This window comes from Ascaphus truei, chromosome 2 (assembly GCF_040206685.1).
Source record: "Ascaphus truei isolate aAscTru1 chromosome 2, aAscTru1.hap1, whole genome shotgun sequence".
Lineage (NCBI taxonomy): Eukaryota > Metazoa > Chordata > Amphibia > Anura > Ascaphidae > Ascaphus > Ascaphus truei.
In genome coordinates this window covers 385,278,169-385,301,255 of record NC_134484.1, presented here as the reverse complement: position 1 = coordinate 385,301,255, position 23,087 = coordinate 385,278,169, and positions in this window count along the sequence as shown.

Here is a 23,087-nt window from a genome sequence, read left to right as displayed (position 1 = left end):
AATTGTGTTTACCCCCTGGAGTGTCAAACTTGTTGAAGATATTGGTGTAATCTTCAAAGACATACTTTCCCCTCCAAACCATTTGTAATGTCACTAATAAAGATATTAAAGAGCAACGGTCCCAGTACAGATACCTAAGGTACTCCATTGGTTACCTTCCCCTCCTCTGAATGTACTCCCTTTACTACAGCTTTCTGCTATCTAAGCAATATCGTATCCATTCTACCACATACAAGTCCAGTCCCAAACATTGCAACTTGTTTATTCGTCTTCTATGTAGGACAGTGTCAAATGCCTTACTACAATCTATGCAAGCTACATCTACTGCTCCACCCTTATCTATTAACGTACCGTAGTATTAGATTTGTTTGACATGATGTCTGTTATGTCTAAGTGTTTATGCTTCACAATAACACACTACCTTGTTGTTACTGAATGATCCTTCTGTATTACTGCTAACAGGTAGTTATTTTCCTAGTTACCTCAGACTGCTGCATTTCTGTTTATGCCCTGATATTCTCTGACTGGCTTCACTCTATGTTCTGGGTCAGAAATCAGAGTGGTGACATCACAGCATCACATGACAGTGACCAGGAAGTACCCAATACACCACATCTCCTCCTCTTCTCATAAACACTTAACATAGAACATAAACAAACATAACCAACAATAATAACAGTATCTACCTATCTACATAACCCAACTAAAGTTCCAAGTTAATCTTCCCCTGAGTAGGTCTGAAAACTCTCCTCCTCGTGGTCTCACACTCTTTCTATCAGACCTTGTCTTCTGATGTGGTTTGCTGAAACAATGGATCCGCTCTTCCATTTACAGTCGCTCAGGAGGTTGCTGTTCCCAGGTCGGTCGTGCTGCTACTTCCTCTCTGGGGTCATTCTCCCAGAGCTCATCCCACACTCCTGGATCTATCACTGCGCCAGCTGCCTGTACTGGCTCCTCTTGCTTCAGGGCCAGTTGCAAGACAGGTTTCTCCACTGCCGAGTTCTCTGGTACGTGGTATTCTGGGTCATACCACACGTCATTCCATATATCTGTCTGCCTGGGTCTGTTGGCCTGTTCTGAGTAACTGTTCACTGTAGGCTCGGATCTGATTTGATCCGTGTGGCGTCTGGTGGAATGGCCATCTTCCGTGGTCACTACATACATTTTTGGTCCCAAAATTCTTGTGACTGTAGCAGCCTTCCATCTGTGGGTGGTGCCATACATCCGTACCCATACCGCCTCCCCTGGGACAAAGGATATGGAGTTAGAGCCCCGTTGCATGTTACTTTGTGCACAGAACACTGTCTTCCACCGTGCGCGGTTTGAGAAGATCAAGCTTGGTTCGTGGCTGACGTCCGAGCATGGGTTAACCGGCGAGACCCCTGCAGTTGCATGGGGTGTTGTTCTGTACGCCAGTAAAAAGGTCTCTAAATTGTCTGTCAATCGTGAATTTGTGGTCAATATGGCTTTTAACGAGTTCTTGAAGGTTTGAACAAACCTTTCTGCCTGGCCATTCATGCCTGGGTGGTATGGTGCAGACTTTCGGAGGACAATGCAAAACTCTTTTAGAAAGTTTTTAAACTCTTGAACTGCGGTCCATTGTCTGACACTAACTCTAGGCAATAACCGAACAACGCAAACAGTCTCTGTAATGCTTTGATCATGGCAGCTATTGTACCTGACTTCATTTTCACCACCTCTGGCCATTTGGAATGTGTGTCAACCATGATTAACTACAATGCACTGCCTATTGACCCAGCAAAATCAATGTGGATGCGGTGCCATGGGGTGGTTGGCCACACCCACGATTGGACTGTTCCTCTTGGTAGTTGCCATGCTGACTGGGCATAGCCCGGGCACCCGGTGACAAAACTTTCGATGTCTTGATCAATACCTGACCACCATATGTTTCCCCGGGCTTGCTGCTTCATACGGACCATGCCAGATGTCCATTATTTAGTAGTTGTAATGCATGCTGTGTGGAACCACCACACTGTCCCCACATGAGGCAATGATCCCTGGTGGTCAGTTCCAGATGGCGAAGCTTATATGGCCTCAAGTTGGAAGGTACAGTTTGAGACCATCCACCCAATACGACTTGCATAACAGTGCAGTATGTCATCCCCCTGTGTTTCCTTAGCGAGTAACTGCGAGGTCTATGCGTAGTCGCATAGTGACAATGTTGTCACTGAATTTTGTTTTTTTCTTGAAGTGTTGGTCGGGACATAGCATCCGCATTAGCGTGCTCATTGTCTGAGCAGTATTTTATACTGTATGTGTATGCTCCCAAAAAGAGAACGTACACTTGTAGGCGAGTGGCTGTCATTGTGGATATACCCTTTTTGGGGTTAAAGATGAAGAGTAATGACTTGTGGTCAGTGACAAGCGTAAAGTTGTTACCATATACATACAAGTGGAATTTTTTTATAGCCTACACTATAGCTAGGGCCTCTTTATAAATCTGAGAATAGTTGCGTACAGCCATGGATAGGGAACGAAGCACAAAATTGATTCGTTTCTCTGTGCCATTGTCCATCAGATGAGAACGTACTGCCCAGAGACCATATGGTGAAGTGTCACATGCTAACAGTAACAGTGTGTTGAGGTCGTAATGGACCAATACCCGGGACGTCAGAATCCTGCGTTTTAAGGTTTCGAAAGCCTTCTGACACGTCGGTGTCCAGTTCCATTTAGTTTTCGTTTCCACTAATCTGTGCAGGGGGTACAGAATATGCGCTAGATTAGGCAAAAATGTATTATAATAGTTCAGCAATCCCAAGAAGGAACGAAGTTGTGAAACATCCTTGGCTGTGGGGGCATTCACTAATGCGTCCACCTTGTCTTCCGTTGTTTGGAACCCTTCTTCATCTACCACAGGTGCACAAAACTCTAATTTGGGCGCAAAAAACTTGCAGATGTGCCTTTAGCCCATAGCCCATTAAGCGTTGTAGGACCAGCTCGACATTGTGGCGATGCTCCTCGTCTGTGCACCCGGTGATCATCGAGAATACACTGAGTATAAGGTATGCCAGCTAATATTTCCTCCATTTTATGCCAAATTGCAGGTACTGGGGCAATCCCCCAAACAATTCAGTTAAACTGAATTAGTCCTTTGTGTATGTTGATCGTGAGATATTTCCTGGAATCAGGGTGAACCTCCATTTGCAGGTATGCCTGCTTGAGATCGATTTTCCAAAATTGTTTCCCCCTCGCTAGGGAAGCAAAAATGTCTTTATTTCTTGGAAGTGGATACTGGTCCACGATCAAGTGGCTGTTCAGTCCCGTTCAGAAATCTCCACATATGCGCACTCGCCATTCTTTTTCTTTACTGGCACAATTGCGATGCCCTTGTGCTAGGTTTTACCTTGGAGATGATCCCTAACTCCTCCAAAAGCTTTAGCTCTGTTTCCACTCCAGCCTTCAGGGCGAATGGAACTGACCTTGCCTTGAAAAATGTTGGGGTTTGCCCCTTCTCTTAAATTCAATTCAATGGAATCACCCTTAACTTTGCCCAAGTTGCTATCAAAAACGGTGCTGTACTTACCTGTATGTCGTAGGTGTTTAATCCATGGGTCGGGCTGGTCTAGGTTTTGTTCTTGACCATGACAGGAGTTAACTTGAATGTCTGGCATTCCAAAGGCCCGTATCCACTCCCGTCCAATTAGGGTGGCCCTAACCATTCTAGAATGTACAGTATAGAGGAAGTCTTTTTGTTTTCCCTTAATACGTGACACGTACTGTCACGCAGCCGAGCGGCTTTAAAAGTTGCATGGAGTAAGTCTGTAGTCTGATTTTAGTGGGCTTCAACTGCTTTGTTAGTTGTAACTTGCGCCAGTGGTGTAGAGTGATCACAGACACCGCAGCCCCAGTACCCAGATCCATTCAGAGCATTTTCCCTTTGAGTTTCACTTGAACTGCCATGCTCGTTGGTTGAGGTCTGAAGTGGTATATGGAGAGGCATTCCAATCGCTCATCTCCACCTGAGCTAGACGATGAATCTCGGAGGTCCACTTTATGTTTGTCTGCCTTCCACCTTCTTTTCCTGGCGGCCTGTTTTGCAGCAATTTTGACACTGCATGTCTATGAATTTGCAGGCTCTGGCGTCATGAGTAGTTCCTCCACATCAGTAACACCCGCAAGCAGTCTGTTGTCCCGGTGCGGGTCATGACAACGTGGATTGTCGACTATGCCATTGGGGTTTCTTGATTGCTGACTTGGTAAGTGGTATGTTGAAAAGTTCTTCTTTTTCAGTCTTGCGCGATTGTGTCTTTCATTGACAGCTGTTACTGTTGCCACATCTATAGCCCTTTTTAAGAAGAGGTTGTCTTAACAGGTTTTTTGTGTAGCCATGTCTTCTTTTTGGCTCAATTCGGGTTTTCCCCTCCAGTAAGCAGCTCCCTTGAGTGACAGGGAGAGGTGGGCCTAGGGTCTGTGTTCTTCCCAATCAAGGGCTCAAACCTGGGAACCTTCCGCAAGGTACTTTGAGGGCTGTACAGCCAAATGTAGTGGGCTAGTTCTCTCCCATGAGATTGAGTGATTGCTGGGAGTGTGTAATCAGGGCTCCTGTCTTCCACACTAACAACGGCGAAACCTCAGAGCTTCTGTGAACCAGCACATGACACTGTGTAATAGTGTAATCTCCCAGAGGGTGAGGGAAAACCTGTTACATTTGTATAGGCTGAGTCGTGAGGCCAATGAAAAACATGTCGCAGAGGGCTGTTGGCAGGTAGTCACAGAAAGAGCAGGTGCTGGCAAACTTCCTTAGAGCGACAACATAGGATTTAATATCCTCGCCTTGTTCTTGGCGTCTATGATAAAAATGAAATCTCTCTGCTATCTATAGTGGCTTAGGTTGGTAGTAATCGTCAGTATTTCTATCAGTACGTTTAGGGGCTTGGATGCTGGTTTGTCTGGAAAAAAACAAGTCTCTTAAAATATTGTAGGTTTTAGCACCAACTGCTGCGAGTAATACAGCAACCTTTTTGTCATCACTTACAACATTTACACAGGCGGCACACTTTATCCGAGTGCGGCTCATTCCGCAAGCCGGGAAATGTCCCGGCTTGCGAGCCGCACTCCCTCAGTGTGCCGCGCATCACCGATGCGCGGCCACGCATCATCGGGTGCCTGTGCCGCCTGTACGCGTGCCCAGGGCTCCCCGAGGGAGCCCTGGTGTCGCGTGGATGTCACAACGGCGGCGGGACGTTCCGGGGGACCCGGCGGACCCGGTAAGGAGAGGGGGAAGCCCCGATCGGCGGGCCTCTCCTCCGAGGCTTCGGCGCGCGCCCGGCACCCTCCGGCGCGCGCCAGGTTACTGCTGCGGCCGAGAACGGGCAAATGCTCGAATAAACTCGGCCGCAGCAGTACAACTAAATATTGGTCGAGCCGTTCGCTCCAAGAAGACCAAGGACCAAGTGTCTGTTTCAACATGAAATTCCTGCATGCTGCCGATGAATTTATGCTTGGATGTCTTGGTACATAAATGCTTAGTGATACTGTCAATCTTTCCTGAGAGACAGAGAAAAGTGATGCTGTTGCTTTCAGCTCATTCACCAGGGTTTATTTATTATTTATTTATTTATAAAATATTTTACCAGGAAGTAATACATTGAGAGTTACCTCTCGTTTTCAAGTATGTCCTGGGCACAGAGTTAAGACAAATAATACATGGTTACAAATACAGTTACATAAATGAGCAGGGTATACATTATATACAAGACATTGCATGCACAGTTAAATATATATATATATTATCTTTATCATTAGCTGCAGCATTCCATCCTTATGTATGGAGGAATACTGCCTGAGGCCTAGTAACATTGTTGTGGGTTTAGTGATATCCTCGTCGCCACTGTTATGTTTAAGGGGCCTATTCTATAAGCCTTCATTATCCACTTATCGAGGCCTTTTCGCTCAAAATGCCTACTGCTATTCTGTAATCCTCGATAAGTGGGCGATAAAGGCATAAATCGACCATTTTTGCAGCCGTCAAAAACAAATCGCCGGGTGAGCTACGATAAGTCACTTATCGGCAGGTTCTGAAATTCGTGCAATTCTAGTAGCCTCGATCAGTTTATCCAGGCTAATCGCAGGTCTAAAATGGCGAGTTTCTCCCCAAATCCTAACGCCAGGAAAAGTTGTCGTGAGGCTGGGGACTGCTGAAAAGGCGGCAAGAGAGGACTTAGAAAAAAATGCATTTTTCCTGCATCAGATTGATGCCGGGAGTCTCCAGAGATGATACCCATTAATATCAATACCAGAGACCCCCGACATGAATCCTATGCAATAAAAATCATTTACAGGCAACTTCATTAACTTAGCAGCAAACTGCTAAGGCAATGAAAGGGTTAACCAACCGTGCAATGTTTATTGTGGGTAGCGGGGGTGGGTGAAGGTGGCATTTGGCCCTTGGTGAGTTATTTATGCTGGCTGGCTAATGTTTGATTTTATAATGGGCAAATGAGCTATTATCCATATCTAGATAATAGTTATTTTGCCCATTAATGTACTGTATGTGTTGGGGGGGGGGGGGTTGTTGGGGGTAGAGGAGCTGGTTAGTAGGGTTGTGTTTAATTTTGTTTCATGGGGGTAGAGGGATTGGGTAAAAGGGTTAGTAGCCCCAAGGGTGGATGTTTAGGCCTTCCAGGGCATAGTGGGACTGGTTAACCCCTTCATTACCATAGTGGTTCCCACCACTATGGTAGTGAAGGGGTTAAGTCCTCCGGGAACCTTCCAGGCAGCCCCAAGCACCCCCCTTGGTGCTACTACCCCTTTCATTTACCCCAAGAAAGAGGGTACTGTGGTTTAACCCCTTCATTGCCTTAGTGGCTAGCCGCTAAGTTAATGAAGCTGTTTTAATATAAATGTTAATACTAGTGCAGATGAGCAGGGGTCTCCGGAGCAGAACCGCATTGATTTTAGGTCCAGGGACCCCCTGCTTCCCGAGATACGGGACCCGTTATGGGGTGCCGGTATCTCCTATGTATTTTATTCCCATGGTCATGTGACGCAAGACATTTAATGCATAGAAGATACTGGCACCCCATAACGGGCCTGTATCTCGGGAACCAGGGGGTCCCCGGACCTAAAATCAACACGGTTCTGCTCCGGAGACCTCGTGCTCATCTACACTAGCTTAAAATTTATATTAAAATATTTTGATCACTGGTGAGATATGCGCAGGGAGAGCGGCTCTCTCTGTGCAGTTCTCTCTGCAGCTGGAACAAATCACCGGGTAAGCCCTTTTGGGAGAGGCGATAATCACGCTGCTGGCTACTCCCCCATTTTGTGAATTTTGCTATCACAGGTAATCGAGGCTTTCTGAATACCGTGATAGCAACGTTCAAATAACTGGCAGCGTAAACGGCCCAGCGATTTTTTTTATTTTTTATGAAGGCTTATAGAATAGGCCCCTAAGTGTTTATGCTTCACAATAACACACTACCTTGTTTGGTATTGAACGATCCTTCTTTATTACTGCTGACAGGTATTCATTTTCCTGGTTAACTCAGACTGCTGCGTGTCTGTTTCTGCCCTGATGTTCTAAGACTATCTCTCACTCTACATTCTGGATCAAAAATCAGAGTTGTGAAATCACAGCATCACATTACAGTGACCAGGAAGTACGCAATACACCACAATGTCCCCCCAGTAATCCCCTGCTGCCTGAAATCAATTGGACTTTATTCAACAATTCTATCTTTCAGCAAAGTTTCCATTAATTTCCCCACCACTGATGCCAGGCTCACTTTTCTCTAGTTACCTGCCTCTTCCCTACTTCCCCTTTTGTGAAGTGGGAACTACATTTGCTCTTCTTTAGTAATCTGGAACTACACCTTTCAATAGTAACTGGTTAAATAAATCTGTTAATGGTATTGCACACCCCTACGCTCCTTTAATATCCTTGGATGTGTCCCATCTGGTCCCATTTACTTGTCCACTTTCAGTTTTTTGTGGTCTGCTATACCTTTGTCACCCTCAACAAGAATATTCCCTTCCGTCTTTAGTCTTACTATTCCGCCTTTTGTTTTTGTCCTTTCACTTATATATCTGTAGCCCCCTGCTATATTCCTCTAGCCTAGTATTGTAAGTCCTGGTATTAGCAGGCAGTTCTAGTGTTAATCCCCTCTCACATGGCCTAGCATGTGAATCAGACCCCCAAAGTTACAATGTTACAGTTTTCAGGCAGGTGTCTGAAAGCAGTTGGAGTCACATGCCAGGGGAGTTGGCTTGCTCTTGTGGAACCTGCCCCGTTTTTGGGGTAGAGAAGTTAGTCATACCCTTGGTATAAAAAGGGACTCCCGTGCAAATTAGGAGAATTCTGGTCCAGTCTAGCCATGGGATAGGGAAGACGTCCCCAGAGAAGGGGAGGAATATGCCCAGACTACCTGGGGGCCTCAAGTTCCTGGGATGCATAGTCATTTATTTATAAAATATTTTACCAGGAAGAAATACATTGAGAGTTACCTCTCGTTTTCAAGTATGTCCTGGGCACAGAGTTAAGACAAATAATACATGGTTACAAATACAGTTACATACAGTAAATGAACAGGGTATACATTATATATGTAACGGTTGCAGGCCCCCACCCAATCTCATATTGGCCCCTGTGGGTGTAATCTGCTCCCAATTACATGTAAGTGTGTTGTGGTGCACCTGCTGGTAACAGGACTCCTGAGTCTCCCACTGGTTGGTAATGGGGAATATCACCATGACAGGCGTCTGAGGTAGTGTTCTGAGTCCTACTCACATTTGGTACAGCGCCTCCACCCCATCAGGATCCCTACGGCATCAGGGGGAAGTATCTGATGGGGAACTCCTTCTTGGTGCATCCTTCTGTTGAATAACTCCACACTCACACAGAAGGGATCTTTTGAACCAGGGCATCTTTAATGTCGTCTCCTCTGGCAGACTGCCCCTCATCGCAGCCGACACTCAGCCGCTCATTCCGTTGAGGTACTCCATGCAGAAGGTTCCTCCTCTCTTAATTGAGTTGCTTTCCACCTCTCCCCTAAGGGAGACCACCACCTGTGCCAGGTCCCTGGACACAGTGTGTAATCAGCTTGCCCATGACTCTCTGACAGACAGACTTGAACTGCTGCAGAAACTTCACTCAAGGACATAAGAATTTGGACTTAGAACTCACTAACTTTAGGCAGCTCTGTGTCTTATATAGACTCCAGAAAAGACCCACCTCTGTGTCACTAACAGTGGACACAAAGCATGCTGTCACTTCCTTTGCTACATATGACACTTCACCAGGGTTTGAGGGCAAACCTCCATGATAGTTACTTGCAATCCTGCCTTCTTACCAGGATTACTGCCAGGAGGAGAGAGATCTGTACACCAATTTTACACATGTCTACATATACAAGACATTGCATGCACATTTAAAGATAATATATATTATGGGCGTATGAAACAGTTACAGACCAGATTAAAATGTGACAGCCTAAGGCTGCGAACCCGCAGTGGCCGGCGGCCACCAGACCCTTAAATCGAATGGTCCTTGCCCCTGCTGCCTCCATCCGGCAAGGCTGACAACGTACTGTGACGCGTCAGCCTGCTGGAGCTACAACCGGATTGTGCTTTTCAGCGCTGACGCGTCACGTGGTACGCGAGTCAGCCAATGGGGAGGAGGGGAGGAGAGCTGCTTGTGTGTCTGTTTTGTGCATTCGGCGGTGTGTGTGCCTGAGTGCGTGAGTGCCTGTCTGTGTGTGTGCGTGAGTGCCTGTCTGCGTGTGTGCCTGAGTGCCTGTCTGCCTGTCTGTGTGAGTGCCTGTCTGTGTGTGTGCCTGAGTGCGAGTGCGTGTCTGTGTGTGTGCCTGATTGCGAGTGCCTGTCTGTGTATGTGCCTGAGTGCCTGTCTGTGTGTGAGGAGTTGAGGGGCTGAGGAGTTGAGGGGCTGAACGGCTGATGGGCGGTCCCGCCCCCTCACGTCATGGCCTCGCCCCCTCACGTCATGGCCGCGCCCCCACCCATTTTGGCCACGCCCCCCACCCATTTTGGCCACGCCCCCCCGCGCCGGAAAACGTTTCCTGCAGACCGCAGATCACGGTGCAGTGAGTTGCACGTGCCGCCGGCAAGCAAGACAGCCGTGCGGACGTCTGCAACTGGGACTTAGCCTTAGATTTGAAAGAACTTAAACTTAGTCATAGGAAGACAGTCCAGATTGGAGGTCCTGCAAGCTGCTTGGGTTCTACCTACTCTGGTTTAAGTAGGGACCAGAAGGCGTTGCCTCTCTTGCAAGCACTATGGCTGACCTGTACTATACCTGCTGTGAGAACCCCAATAAATCCTGTTATACTGTTGATGGCAATCCAGAGTGGTTCCTGTTCAATATGAGTTCCTGTAGGGGAATGAGCACCTGCCTCTGGCAGTGCCCCTACAGATGGAGGCACTGCACCACACCAAGACATCCTGTACCCCAAGCTCTCTACATTGCGAAGGTCCAGGCTCCTGAAATACCTACAGGTGAGCACCACTAACACCTAACAGTACCAGTAATATCATCTGTCTCCCGGCGGGGAGGCCACTGCAAATATAATTATTTTCTTAGTCACCTTCTGCCTAGCCTGATATAGTTCTCTGTCCTCCTTCCATTCAATGTGATTATACTGTCTTTCCTAAAAGCTGTCTTTTTAGCTTTACAATAACTCCTTTGAGAACCATACCGGCTTTCTTTTCCTTGGATATTTTCTAAACTACAAACGACAGAGAAGCCCAATGCTACATCCAATATGACAAAAATACACAGTAAAATACTTTTATATTCGCTTGAAAAATAATATATAAGTATTTTACTGTGTATTTTTGTCATATTGGATGTAGCATTCTCTGTCATCTGTTGTATACATATGCCACGCTCAATAGCTCTCCTTTTTGACACTTATATACATACTAGCTGAGAGACCCTGCGTTGCCCGTGAGTTAAATTTCCCGCTAGGAGGGGGGACACAGTGGACAGGAGGGGGGACACATTGGGCAGGAGGGCGGGGGGCAGTGGACAGGAGGGGGGGGGCAGTGGACAGGAGGGGGGGGGCAGTGGACAGGGGGGGGGCAGTGGACAGGAGGGGGGGACAGTGTACAGGAGGTTGGGGACAGTGGACAGGAGGGGGGGGACAGTGGACAGGAGGGGGGGGACAGTGGACAGGAGGGGGGACAGTGGACAGGATGGGGGGACAGGAGGGGGGTGGGGGGACAGGAGGGGGTGGGGGACAGTGGACAGGAGGGGGGGGGGGGAGTGGACAGGAGGGGGGGTTGCTTAAAATTTCCGGGTCCCTCCTCTCCCCCTGTATGTTTCTCTGCTCCCCCCTCTCTCTCCGCTCCTCACCCCCCCATGCGCAGCTCCGGTCCCCACCCTACAGTGTCTGACACACACACAGTGTCACACACACACAGTGACAGTGACACACACACACACACACAGTGTCCCACACACTCACACACACAGATATGTCACCTCTTCGTTTCCCCCCTCCCTCCCACCTCCCACCTTGCAGCGGCGCCACCGCGAGGCCGCTGCAAGAGGAAGGGGGTCCTTCTGGACACCGCCATCTTAGGCACTCGGCACCGCGAGGGAGGAAGGGGGTCCTTCCGGGTGCCGCCATCTTAGGCACTCGGCGCCGCAGCTGCCTGCCCACAGCCTGTCCCCCCTCCGGGGAGGGAGGTGAGTGAGCGCCGGGGAGGGAGGTGAGTGAGTGCTGGGGAGGGAGGTGAGTGAGTGCTGGGGAGGGAGGTGAGTGAGCACCGGGGAGGGAGGTGAGTGAGTGCCAGGGAGGGAGGTGAGTGAGCGCCAGGGAGGGAGGTGACTGAGCGCCGGGGAGGGAGGTAACTGAGCACCGGGGAGGGAGGTGACTGAGCACTGGGGAGGGAGGTGAGTGAGCACCGGGGAGGGAGGTGAGTGAGCGCCGGGGAGGCAGGTGAGTGTGATGGGGGGGAGAAGAGAGAGATAGTGTGTGTGTGTGTGTGTGTGTGTGTGTGTGTGTGTGTGTGTGTGTGTGTGTGTGTGTGTGTGTGTGTGTGTGTGTGTGTGTGTGTGTGTGTGTGTGTGTGTGTGTGTGTGTGTGTGTGTGTCCGAGGGGGAAGGGACTGGCAGTTGTGTGATGTCAGACCCACCAATCTGATTGGCCAGAGGCTGAAGACCAATCAGATTCACCGCAGATAGCACTAACCTTTCTATGTTATATATTAAGATATATATATTGTGGGGGCTCAGGGGTTCCCAAAAAGAGTTTGCTGGGGTTTTGTGTGTTTTGATATTTTCTAAGATGCCTGACACAAAGCTGGTAATGGATGGCGTTAACCCCTGTAGCTAGTGCTCTACAGCTGTCATATAAATAGATGGCATATAAATAGAACCAATCTTCTTGCATATGAATGATGCCGGTCAGGCTCTTTATGAGAATGCTTCACGGAGATACTTAATGTGTAATGGGCTAACATGTAGGAGGGAGGTGAATATGGCGGGAGAAGGGAGTGGAGGAGCCGGTGAACTCACCACTTGGTGTATCCTCCTGCAGACCTCCAACCACCTGAACCGCAACCCCCGCTATCCCTGGTGTCCCACACTGTCTCTGATGCCGTGTGGCAGAAGGTACAACACTGTACTCACGATAATGATGCCACAAGAGTAAAGGAGACGTGGATCCGGATAGTAGAATCAGCATGCTCCAGCCAGGAATCAGGAAGTAGAAAAAATAGTAGCAAAGGCGGTTCACTTCTCAACGGTAGAAATTAAAGACCCCAAGTGCAATCAATGAGAAAACGAAGAGTTTAATGTGCAAAAGTGTAAGCACACATAACAAACCAACTCTGACACGTTTCGCTCCTGGTATGACACAAAGGTGTGTTGCTTTTGGTATTGCACTTTACTCTCACTCTACTGCTACATGCCCTCATGCCTTCAGTCTCTCACCTCAACTACTGCAATCTTCTTCTTTTAAAGGGATAGTCCCTCCTAGGGCAAAAGTGACATGTTCAAAAGGCTAACTGGATGTGATTTGACACCATTTAAATGAAAATCAAGCAATAATAAGTATTTCTTCGTTTTACATTTTCTTAGTCTCCATTGTAACCAAATTACTTGGAGAGTTTTGGGGATCTCCACCTAATCTCTTTTGTGATAGAGTAGAACTGTTTATATACTGTTGTATAAACAGGGCGATTGTTCATCCAGTGTTCCCATGTTTTGTTTGGTTAATGATGGCAGAATAATTACTTTAAAGAAATAATTGGAAAGAGATCTGTTTACCAGATAACATTTGAATCAAATAGACACAAACAAATAGAAACTGACACCTTTATATCCAAGAAGCAGTTCAATAAAAAATTGATTTAGGTAGATTTGAATCTTTCTAATTAATAAAATAACATCCCTTTTTCCTGGATTTACAGTCTTCCAAATTCTTTAAAGTAGAATATTCCCTCGGGTATTTCAGGTGTGTTCATGGGTATCTCTCCATGTGGAGTATAATTGACTTTATTTGGAGGTATATAAGTAAATGGGTCCTCTTCAAACTAAATACAGATATGTTGTAAGCCTAACAGTTTTTGGTTCCATTACCATGCACGGTCATGGCACTGAAGGATTAACGTGAATAGGGGTCCCATTAAGAAGCATGGACCCCCCAGTAGCTCCATCATGGCAGACACGGTCCCAGGCACCACAGACTTTTGCTTGTGCATTTGTGGCGCTAAGGTACTGTAAGTCTTACTACATCTACTGTATAGGACTTACTCTCTGTGGAATCTAGGTGAAGATTTTGCACATCTACATATAATCTATATGACATTCTGGTGCTAGAACTATCCCACTCTCTCAGAGATCTATCTCTGCTGTTCTCATCCTCCCTTTGATTGCTTCCCATTACATTCCATATCACTTACATCATTCTTCTACTTGAAAACTCTTCACTTGTCTGCCCATCTCCCGCTTTCTTCAACTCTTATCTTTTGCTAAATACCTGCCTGTGTCTTGTGCTCTTCTCAAGATTATCTTCTCCCATCCCATGTGTTCCTAATGCTCTAATTCACCCGAAATCTTTCTCTCTCATAGCTTCCTCCCTTTGAAACTTTTCCAATTTGTAGCTGCCAAGATTCCTCCCCATCTTCAAGTCTCACCTGAAAACTTGCCTTCAAAATTAAAGTGACGCCATCGCTCTGCAATGTGTCTCAAGTGAACAGCCATAAGGGGCCTTAGCATCACTTATTAAATATAGCCCTTAACCTCTTGACCATGGCATAACAAATTTGCACTTCCATGATCTCTTTTTGTCCCTTACTTTATAAGATCTTTGAGACACAGACTCAATTCTCCCAGTGCTTAATTTTATATTTTATGCACATATTTGTATTATTCTTTATTTGATATTATGTCTTGTATTATATATCTGTTATGTCTTCTATGATAGCTCTTTAAATCATACTACCCGAAGGCCAAAATAAATGTATTTTCTTGGACAAAGCCAATGTAGGTTTAAGACAAAAACATTTGTTAGTGATATTTTGTTAGGTAGCACCAAAGAATGTGTTTGTGGTCAATCTTTAAATTAACTTAACTGAATATCACTTATCCAGAAGACAAGTTTATGTGATCTAGATTTCCTGCCGATATGATTTATGTCATCTTACAATTTCTGTTCTTCATATTAAGTGCACATTTTATATTTTAAATCTAAACACCAGATGACTCCTACACTTTTTCCAACGTTTTAAATAGGCAAAGGGGGTATTTCTCATTGCCATTTCTTAAAAAAATGTACTAATACTTTTAATGGTTGACAATATTGCATCAACTTTAACAGTTCTTTGAACTTCCGACAGTTGAAAGGCATTTTTCCTTACCCCGTCTCCTTCTGAAAGTCAACATTCTGTAATAAACAGCAATATTATAGTGGTTTAAAGTGCGATGAGAGTAGAGGATCTGGAGCATCACTACTTTTATCCATCAGACCCCAGAACATCCATAATTTTAAAGAAAAATAAATACAGGTATGTACTCTCTGTTTATGTCGTTTAAATAGATCATGAATTTGATAACAAATAGTGCCAAATTAGCTCTGTCACCCTGCTTCATTTGATTTGCTCCCAGATACTATGGGGCTTATTCAATATCTGCTGTCAATGAGGAATTTCGTCAGTGGCAAGATTATCTGCTTCGGCAGATATAGAATTAGCCCATTAGTGTGTGCATGTGCGTATACACATTAACACATATAAACCTTCAAGCATCGAAGGAACCTATTCAATAAAGTCGGGAAATATAGCTTCCACTTTGCAAAGAATGTTGGACCTCTTCCAAAGTTTACCATTTTTCTCCTAATTCAATAAAAATTATATGGGCACAATTTTTGTGGGAAGAGGCAGCAAAGAAATTAGCGAAATAAAAAAATACAGAAAAAAGGGCCAAATGTGTTTTTAAAGTAGTTTTCACTCATTTCTATCTTCACTTTTGAAAATGCCAGGTGTATATTGCATTGTGGAACAAAGAATACCCGGAATAGTGATGACAAAAAGAAAATAAATGACCTTAATGGGGTTCAAATGCCCCTTAACCTGGTGGTACTCTCTTGTGGCCCTGACCCCAACAGGATCTATCCAGGACCCTTGGTAAAGTGGAATAAAGAAAAAATGGAGGAGCACAGGGTGAGGGGAAATATGATGTTGCTGGCAACTGCTGCAAACCCCTGACGTGGGTCCAGTGGGGTACAGTGCACACCAATGGATCCCCTATCTGGAGGATGGTGGGGAAATAATGGTGCTGGATGATAATAAGTAAATGTCACTTACACGGCCTTGTACAAGTGCTTGTGCATCAAGGTATCTTTTCCTCTGTATCTTCTTTCAGGTGTGAGGTTCCTCTTGCTTCCCCTTTGACCGTCTTTCTTCAAGATGGGGGATCCTTCCACTTCAACTCCTTTCTGTCCTTGTGGATATCTCCCTCTCATGGAAAGAAAGGCGATTAAATCAGAGCATAGGTGAACAGACAACACAAGTGATCAAGGGCTGAAACTGACACTCTGTAATAAAAACTTCTTCAATCACTGACACGGGCCTGTGTGAGTGTCCTCTAATAAAGGTATCTTTTCTTTTCTATTGATGTTCTATTAAATCTTAGGTCTCCTCTCCTCTGCCTAATCCTGTTGGGACCCCTGTGATAGGGGTCTAACAATCTGGTTGCTCCCACCGGAAAGATGAACCAGGTAGGGCAGAGGGCTGATAGGTAAAGCCCTTTGGTGAGGGAGTGCGAGGAGATGAACAGTAAAAAGAGGGAAAAAAACACTCACATGGGGCAGTGTGAGTGCACACTCCAATTAGTATCTTTTCTTCTTGCAGATGTTGTCTTTGCTCCTGTGGGTGGAGCTATTCCTCAATGCAGGAGTGAGTAAAGAACTAATGTCTTCACTTTAGCTCTGATGACATGGTTTTAATGTATTAAAAACAAAACAAATAAAAAGTGCATAAAAATTAAAATAAACTATAAAATACAATACTGAAACCGAACGGTGAAGCACCCCGAGGTGACCGCCCAGTTCGATGGAGTTGTCCGGTTAGCTTGCTGTAGATGGCTCCCTACTTTCACGTCTGTCTGCAGGGCTGCAGCTGCACCATCTGGCTCCTCTATGGTGGCTGTGACTGCCCAAAAAGATGAGTAACGTGTTTCGCCCGTGACTGGGCTTCTTCAGGCTCCCAATTTTTGTGGGAAGAGGCAGCAAAGAAATTAGCGAAATAAAAAAAATACAAAAAATACAGAAAAAAGGGCCAAATGTGTTTTTAAAGTAGTTTTCACTAATTTGTATTTTCACTTTTGAAAATGCCAGGTGTATATTGCATTGTAAAAGAAACTGTGTTCAGAAAAACCGGTACCCCTTTTATTTTTAATCATATGGTAGGTATCTTGCAGAAAAACCCTACTGTATATTTTCAAGAACATTTAAGCAATTATAGATCTACTGTATCACAGTAGATTATTACATTTAAGAATTATTTTATAATCTAATAAATATTCTTTGGCATTGGTGATGGCATGATGACCTCATCAAGCGCATAGTTACAAAATAGTGTCAAATGAAGCATTATCGTCCGAAACGCTTACATACAGTATAATGTGTCCTGATAAAGGATGGTCGCTAGAATGACTGAAAAAACATATCGTTCAGGAGTGGGAGGAGCTGGATCAGCGCTTTATAGATTATGCAATCAGACAGTGGCATTCTCATCTTCGTGCGTGCGGTTCAGCAGGAGGACATTTTGAACACAAACTTTGAAGCACACTTTGAACACAAACTTTATAGAAATCTTAGCGTTTCAGATTAGATTACAACAGTTTAACACATTTACGAGCTACAAAGGAAAAACTCCTATTTCTTGTTTAATAAAGCTTAACCTACCGCAGTGAAGTAGTTACTTGTTGACATAATAAGGTTATATCAATTTAGTTAACATCTGTTGATTCTACATTGTGCTTCTTATATGGGCCCTTATTTTGTAAGGTGTGATAAACTCAGATGATATGACATTGCATGTAAAAGCCCATTGATTTTAGTGGGGCTTTTCCTGCGATAGCACGTTATCTGCGCTCATCACACCTTACAGAAAAAAGACCACAGTGTTAATCTACATAACAGACCAACAATTGCAGAAATTCTCATGGGGATTGAGCGAGAAATATATAGAATATGATGATAGATGAAAGGGGTCCCTACGGTACAATCAATAAGGAATGAATTGCATTGTTAACTCCTCGGTAACCATTGTGGTCATTAAGGCATGTATCATGCATACCTTCATGTCTGCTATGGTAATTAACAAGGGTCACTAATCTTGATACTTGAACTCATCTGTACTATCAACCCATTGCATATTTTACATTTAGGGTGTAGTCTGTGTGTTTAGGGAAACATTTTCTAATGAGTAGCTCTTCAAGTAGCAGTCCCCACTACTCGCAATATATTTTGTTCAGTTTTCCTCAACATGTCCTCGAAACTAATCCATAGACCCTTGAACTTTAAGGACACCCAGTTTCTGATAACTGAGCAGGTTTGTCCACACAAAATGGTCACTGGGTTGGGGCTCACTCCGGCAACCAATAGAAAGTTGCCACATAATCAGGAAATTACGTAACTTTATATTTATGACCCAGCAGTTATTTGTTGGATATTTTTGGTGTAAAAAAACTAGGTTTATCTTGGGAACAAGAGTGTTCCCCAAGATTACTTCAAAAGCACACGTTAATGTGAAATTGTGTGTGCAATTCATTTTTCTCAAATCTGAAAACTATTTTTTACATTTTCAATCTTTTGTGAAATTGCCGGTATTAGAAAAAAGAAAAATGGTTAAAAAAAACAAAAATAAAACACTTGATAGAGATACTATTTAGACGATGTGCACATCATCCAGCCCCTGAAACAGGACTTTTGCTGGAGGCAGAGGTAGATATACAGTATACAGTAAAGGGCCCATAGCTCTGAATGGAAAGGTAACTGTAAAGCCTTCGGGAAAGGATACCTTGGAAATATTCCAATTTTAATGTGCAAAACATATACTGTACATCCCCTTTTTGTACTTATCTAATTATCTTAATGATCTGTTTACCAAAAGGACTGTAACAATGAACTTTCTATTATCAAATCATTCCCACATTATCCCTTTACGTCACTCTGTCCAAATGAGGATGAATGCTGTTTCACTTGGCCAGGACTTACTGTAGCTATAATAGCAGTATGGTCAGCACTTTGTGTTGGTTTAAAGCAGGTGTGCAGCCTCTTAAGCCTGCCCTGACTTACAATAAATGTGAATCTGCTGTTGTATTTGTTGATGATGCTGGCTGCAGCTCAAGTTGAATGGAGTCCAGCAATGTTTTTACTGTGGACCTCCTGGTCATCTGGATGGATGGGACATGATGGAAGTGCATGGATCCATTGGTATTGCCACGTAGTTGCTGGATCCTCCTCGGTGGAATGCCACCACACAGTGATCTGGAAGCAGCTTTCCTCTTCCCTGACTCCACACAGATGGGCTATTTGTCTGTCGTTCCCTTTTTGCATACTGCACCGACACACTTTATTCGAGCAAATACCCGGTATGTACCTGGCAGATACCTGGAATGCGCCGCTCCTCACCTGTGACAAGCCCCGTTGCGTTTGCCTTCCCAGCCTGGGTTCATGCCTGGCTGACGGGTGGCTGATCTGTTAAATGATAATGATTAGGATTTAATAGGCTGCAATGCTTCGCGTGTCTACCAGATGGCATAAATTCATGAATTGTAATGCAGTATATATATATACTGTGCAGTATTGCAGCCAGAGGGAATAAAATGCTTCAATCCCTGCCTGGAAAATAACCCAATATACTCGGGCAGAAAACAGTCACAAACCTCAATACACCCGGGTATACCCGAATTCGTGGGACTAGCCGAGCTCGAATAAAGTGTGTCGCCAGTGTAATTACGTGTGCCTGTGGTCAATAACGTGTCTGCCTCTCCTTTATGCATGGTTTCCCTAGCTAATTTAAGTGTGGCTTTATTCTATTTTATATTTATCTCTCACTCAAAATATATTCTCTGGTGAAATTCTACAATTGCTCTGGAATTTTTTGCTTAAAAGTTTGATCAGACTTTTCGTGAATTTGTGTGAAACAATTGTGAATCACATTTCAGCAATTTTGTCCATCATTAGTCCTGACTTGTCCAAGGACACAACTATACACATTTCTAAAGTGGTAATGCCATGTCCCTCTGACATGAATTGCCATGTATTATGGAATCTTGACTCTTGAGGTACTTGTATGTAATAGATCTGTGAGTTAACTATGGGTAGGATGTACACAATGATTATACTGTTCACTGCAGTTGGGAACTAGTATACAGTATGACCAGGAACTAGAGAACAGCAGAGCCCCGCTTCTCGGTGATCCGCTGATACGGCGGCACCGAGAAGGGGGTCGCCATGTTGAATCCTAAGTCGCAAATGAGAAGACCACAGTTTGCGCGCGCAGACCATAAGTTGTGCATGCGCAGAACGGCGGAAACTGCCGATTTGCGTGTGCGCAGAACTGAAAATCGCCAGATCTGCTTTCCGGTGATTTTCACTATACGGCGGGCCCCTGGAACAGAACCTGCCGTATACCCGGGGCCCTCCTGTAGAAAGAGGAATTGTGGCTACAGATTATAAGAAATGTTTGTGCTGATCACACATAAACATGTTATATGAGTCAGGCAGGAAGATGATTGGCTAATTGAGAAGTATAGTACTTCTGACTTTATAGAGTTATAATAAAGACAAAAAAGAAGTGCGCTCAGGACCGTGACAAGGTGATAAGTATTATATATAACACTAAAGTGAATACACAATGTGATGTATATGAAAACAATATTTAAAGTGCTGTGTTTAACCAAAAATAATTAAAACCTGTTACTAGGTATGAGATGGAGGTATGCTGCTGTAATCCATGGACTGGCTCCACAAACCACACGTGCTAAATGAAAACAAAAAGAAAAAACAGCGCAAAACCTCATAGTGTAGTATTAAAAATAATTATATATATTGTTGAGTAGCAGGTGAGTATCTCACGTACATCAATTCAATAATTAGAAAGCATGGCATGTTATGGACATGTTACCAAACTGCTACCGCAACTGCACACGACAATCCGATCAATCGAGGGAGTGGATCCTTCTCTCTCACACAATATCATCTCAGCCAGTGTGGGGAGGTCGCGGTCTGCAGGTAACGTGTTGGCTTCAGTCTCAGAGCGCTCTCTTCCTCATTACATGTGTATTTGCGGTATACAGCAGCCCACTGATGACGTCACCAGAGTTCCGTCGCAAGTATGACCGGAAGGGACTGAATGGATATTGTCCGTGAGGAGTTAGCCTCTCGCATAGACTTCAATGTCCATAGAGATTACAATCAGAGTGACACTGGAACACGCCTTCCACCGCGTTTCGTCATAGAGTGACTTTGTCAGGGAATATCTGTGGTTCTCATTGGTGGTTACTTATAACTAAAAATCTCTCCTGATTGGCTGTTAATGATTTAAAAACAGCCCATACTTATACTTGATTAGGGATATACCTGACCTCTGTCTACAGAGAAAAGGGGAGGGGAAAGTGTTTTATGAACAGGGAAAAATTAAAATACAATGGTTTTATTAGACTAAACATAACAATATTGTACACATGTTTAAAAATTAATAAAACATATCTATGAAATAGAAGAAAACATATGTTAATATCATTAAATATATAAGTAACATAAAAAAATTCAAATGACAATAGAATAGTATATATATAGAAAACGGCAGACATATAGAGTATACATATATACCAAAGTTATTGTATGGAACGAAATTTATCCAACTATATACATAGTATCGATGCTATATGGATATATTGTTTAATGGTGTATTGATACTAAAAATGAAAATTGAACTTGTATAGGTTCAGGAAGCACTGGAGATGAATTAAAAATATAGAGCAGCATTATGCTCATTTCAACGTGTATATTAATGAAATCTATTGGGGATTTTTATAGAGACCAGATGTCTATCTCCTCATTTAATCCCAGAGGTGCCATGGTTTGCATTTTATTGATCCATAGGCTCTCTTGTTTAATCATGTTTTTTCCCTATCTCCTCCTCGTCTTCCATAGCTGGGGGCAAAGCGTGTACCCATAGCTGTGCCACATAGTTGGATAAAAAATTGGTCCATGAATAGAAAATAATTATGTGACAATATAAATCCTATTGCATTAGCAATGAATAAGCTATTGGATGGATGTAGTTCTGGGTCTCCTTGTAATGTATTAGACACTGCCTCTATACCATTTTTATGGGGAAAACATGTATAGAGTGATTGTACATCGAATGTGGCCCACATATAATTTTCTTGCCATTTCACAGTCTTTAGCAAGTTCAACACCATAGTTATATCATTTATGTAAAAAGGCAATTTTTGGACATATCTCTGTAGAAAAAAATCTACATATTGAGATAGGTTTGATGTTAGTGAACCAATGCCCGAAATTATAGGTCTTCCAGGCGGATCTTTTAAGCTTTTGTGAATTTTTGGGAGGTGATAATATATTGGTATACGAGGATATTCTGTATATAAAAATTGGAATTCCAGTTTATTCAAGACTGTCGACACCATAGCATCATCAAGCAATATTTTAAGTTCTCTTAAGAACTGACTCGAGGGATCTTGACCCAATTTACCATATGATGAAGAGTCACCTAATATACGTATTGCTTCACACTCATAATCTTTTCTATCTTGGAGGACAATTCCCCCTCCCTTGTCTGCTTGACGTATAATTAATTCTTTGTTATCCTGCAATTTTTTTAAAGCTAAATACTCTTCATGTTTCAAATTGTGTTTCACATCAGTTTTTTTATAGTTCTTAACTAATGATGAAAATTCATTATTTACTACGTTGAAAAATGAATCAATAAAACTCCCTTTACTTTGTGCAGGGTAGAATCGAGAGGGTGGTTTAAAACCCGTATGTTGGCATGTTATCTGATCATCCTCTTCAATGGGTAAATCTACATTTTGTTCATCACCTAAGGGATCTAGTCCCATCTCCTTTTTTAAAAAGTGTCTTTTAGGCGTTAAATTTCCTGTGAACTTGTGTAGGTCAGTAAATAACTGAAACCCATTGGGACCACATGTTTTTGAAAAGGAAAGACCCTTATTAAGGACTCGTTCCTGATCTGTGGTCAGAGTGACTGAGGACAAATTAAAAATCCCTTCAATGGATTCTGTTATCATACCCTCTCCTATTCTCTTCTTTTATACAATTTTAATTTTAATTATCAATACACCATTAAACAATATATCCATATAGCATCGATACTACAGTATGTATATAGTTGGATAATTTTCATTCCATACAATAACTTTGGTATATATGTATACTCTATATGTCTGACGTTTTCTATATATATACTATTCTATTGTCGTTTTAATTTTATTTTTATTTTTATGTTACTTATATTTTTAATGATATTAACATGTTTTCTTCTATTTCATAGATATGTTTTATTAATTTTTAAACATGTGTACAATATTGTTATGTTTAGTCTAA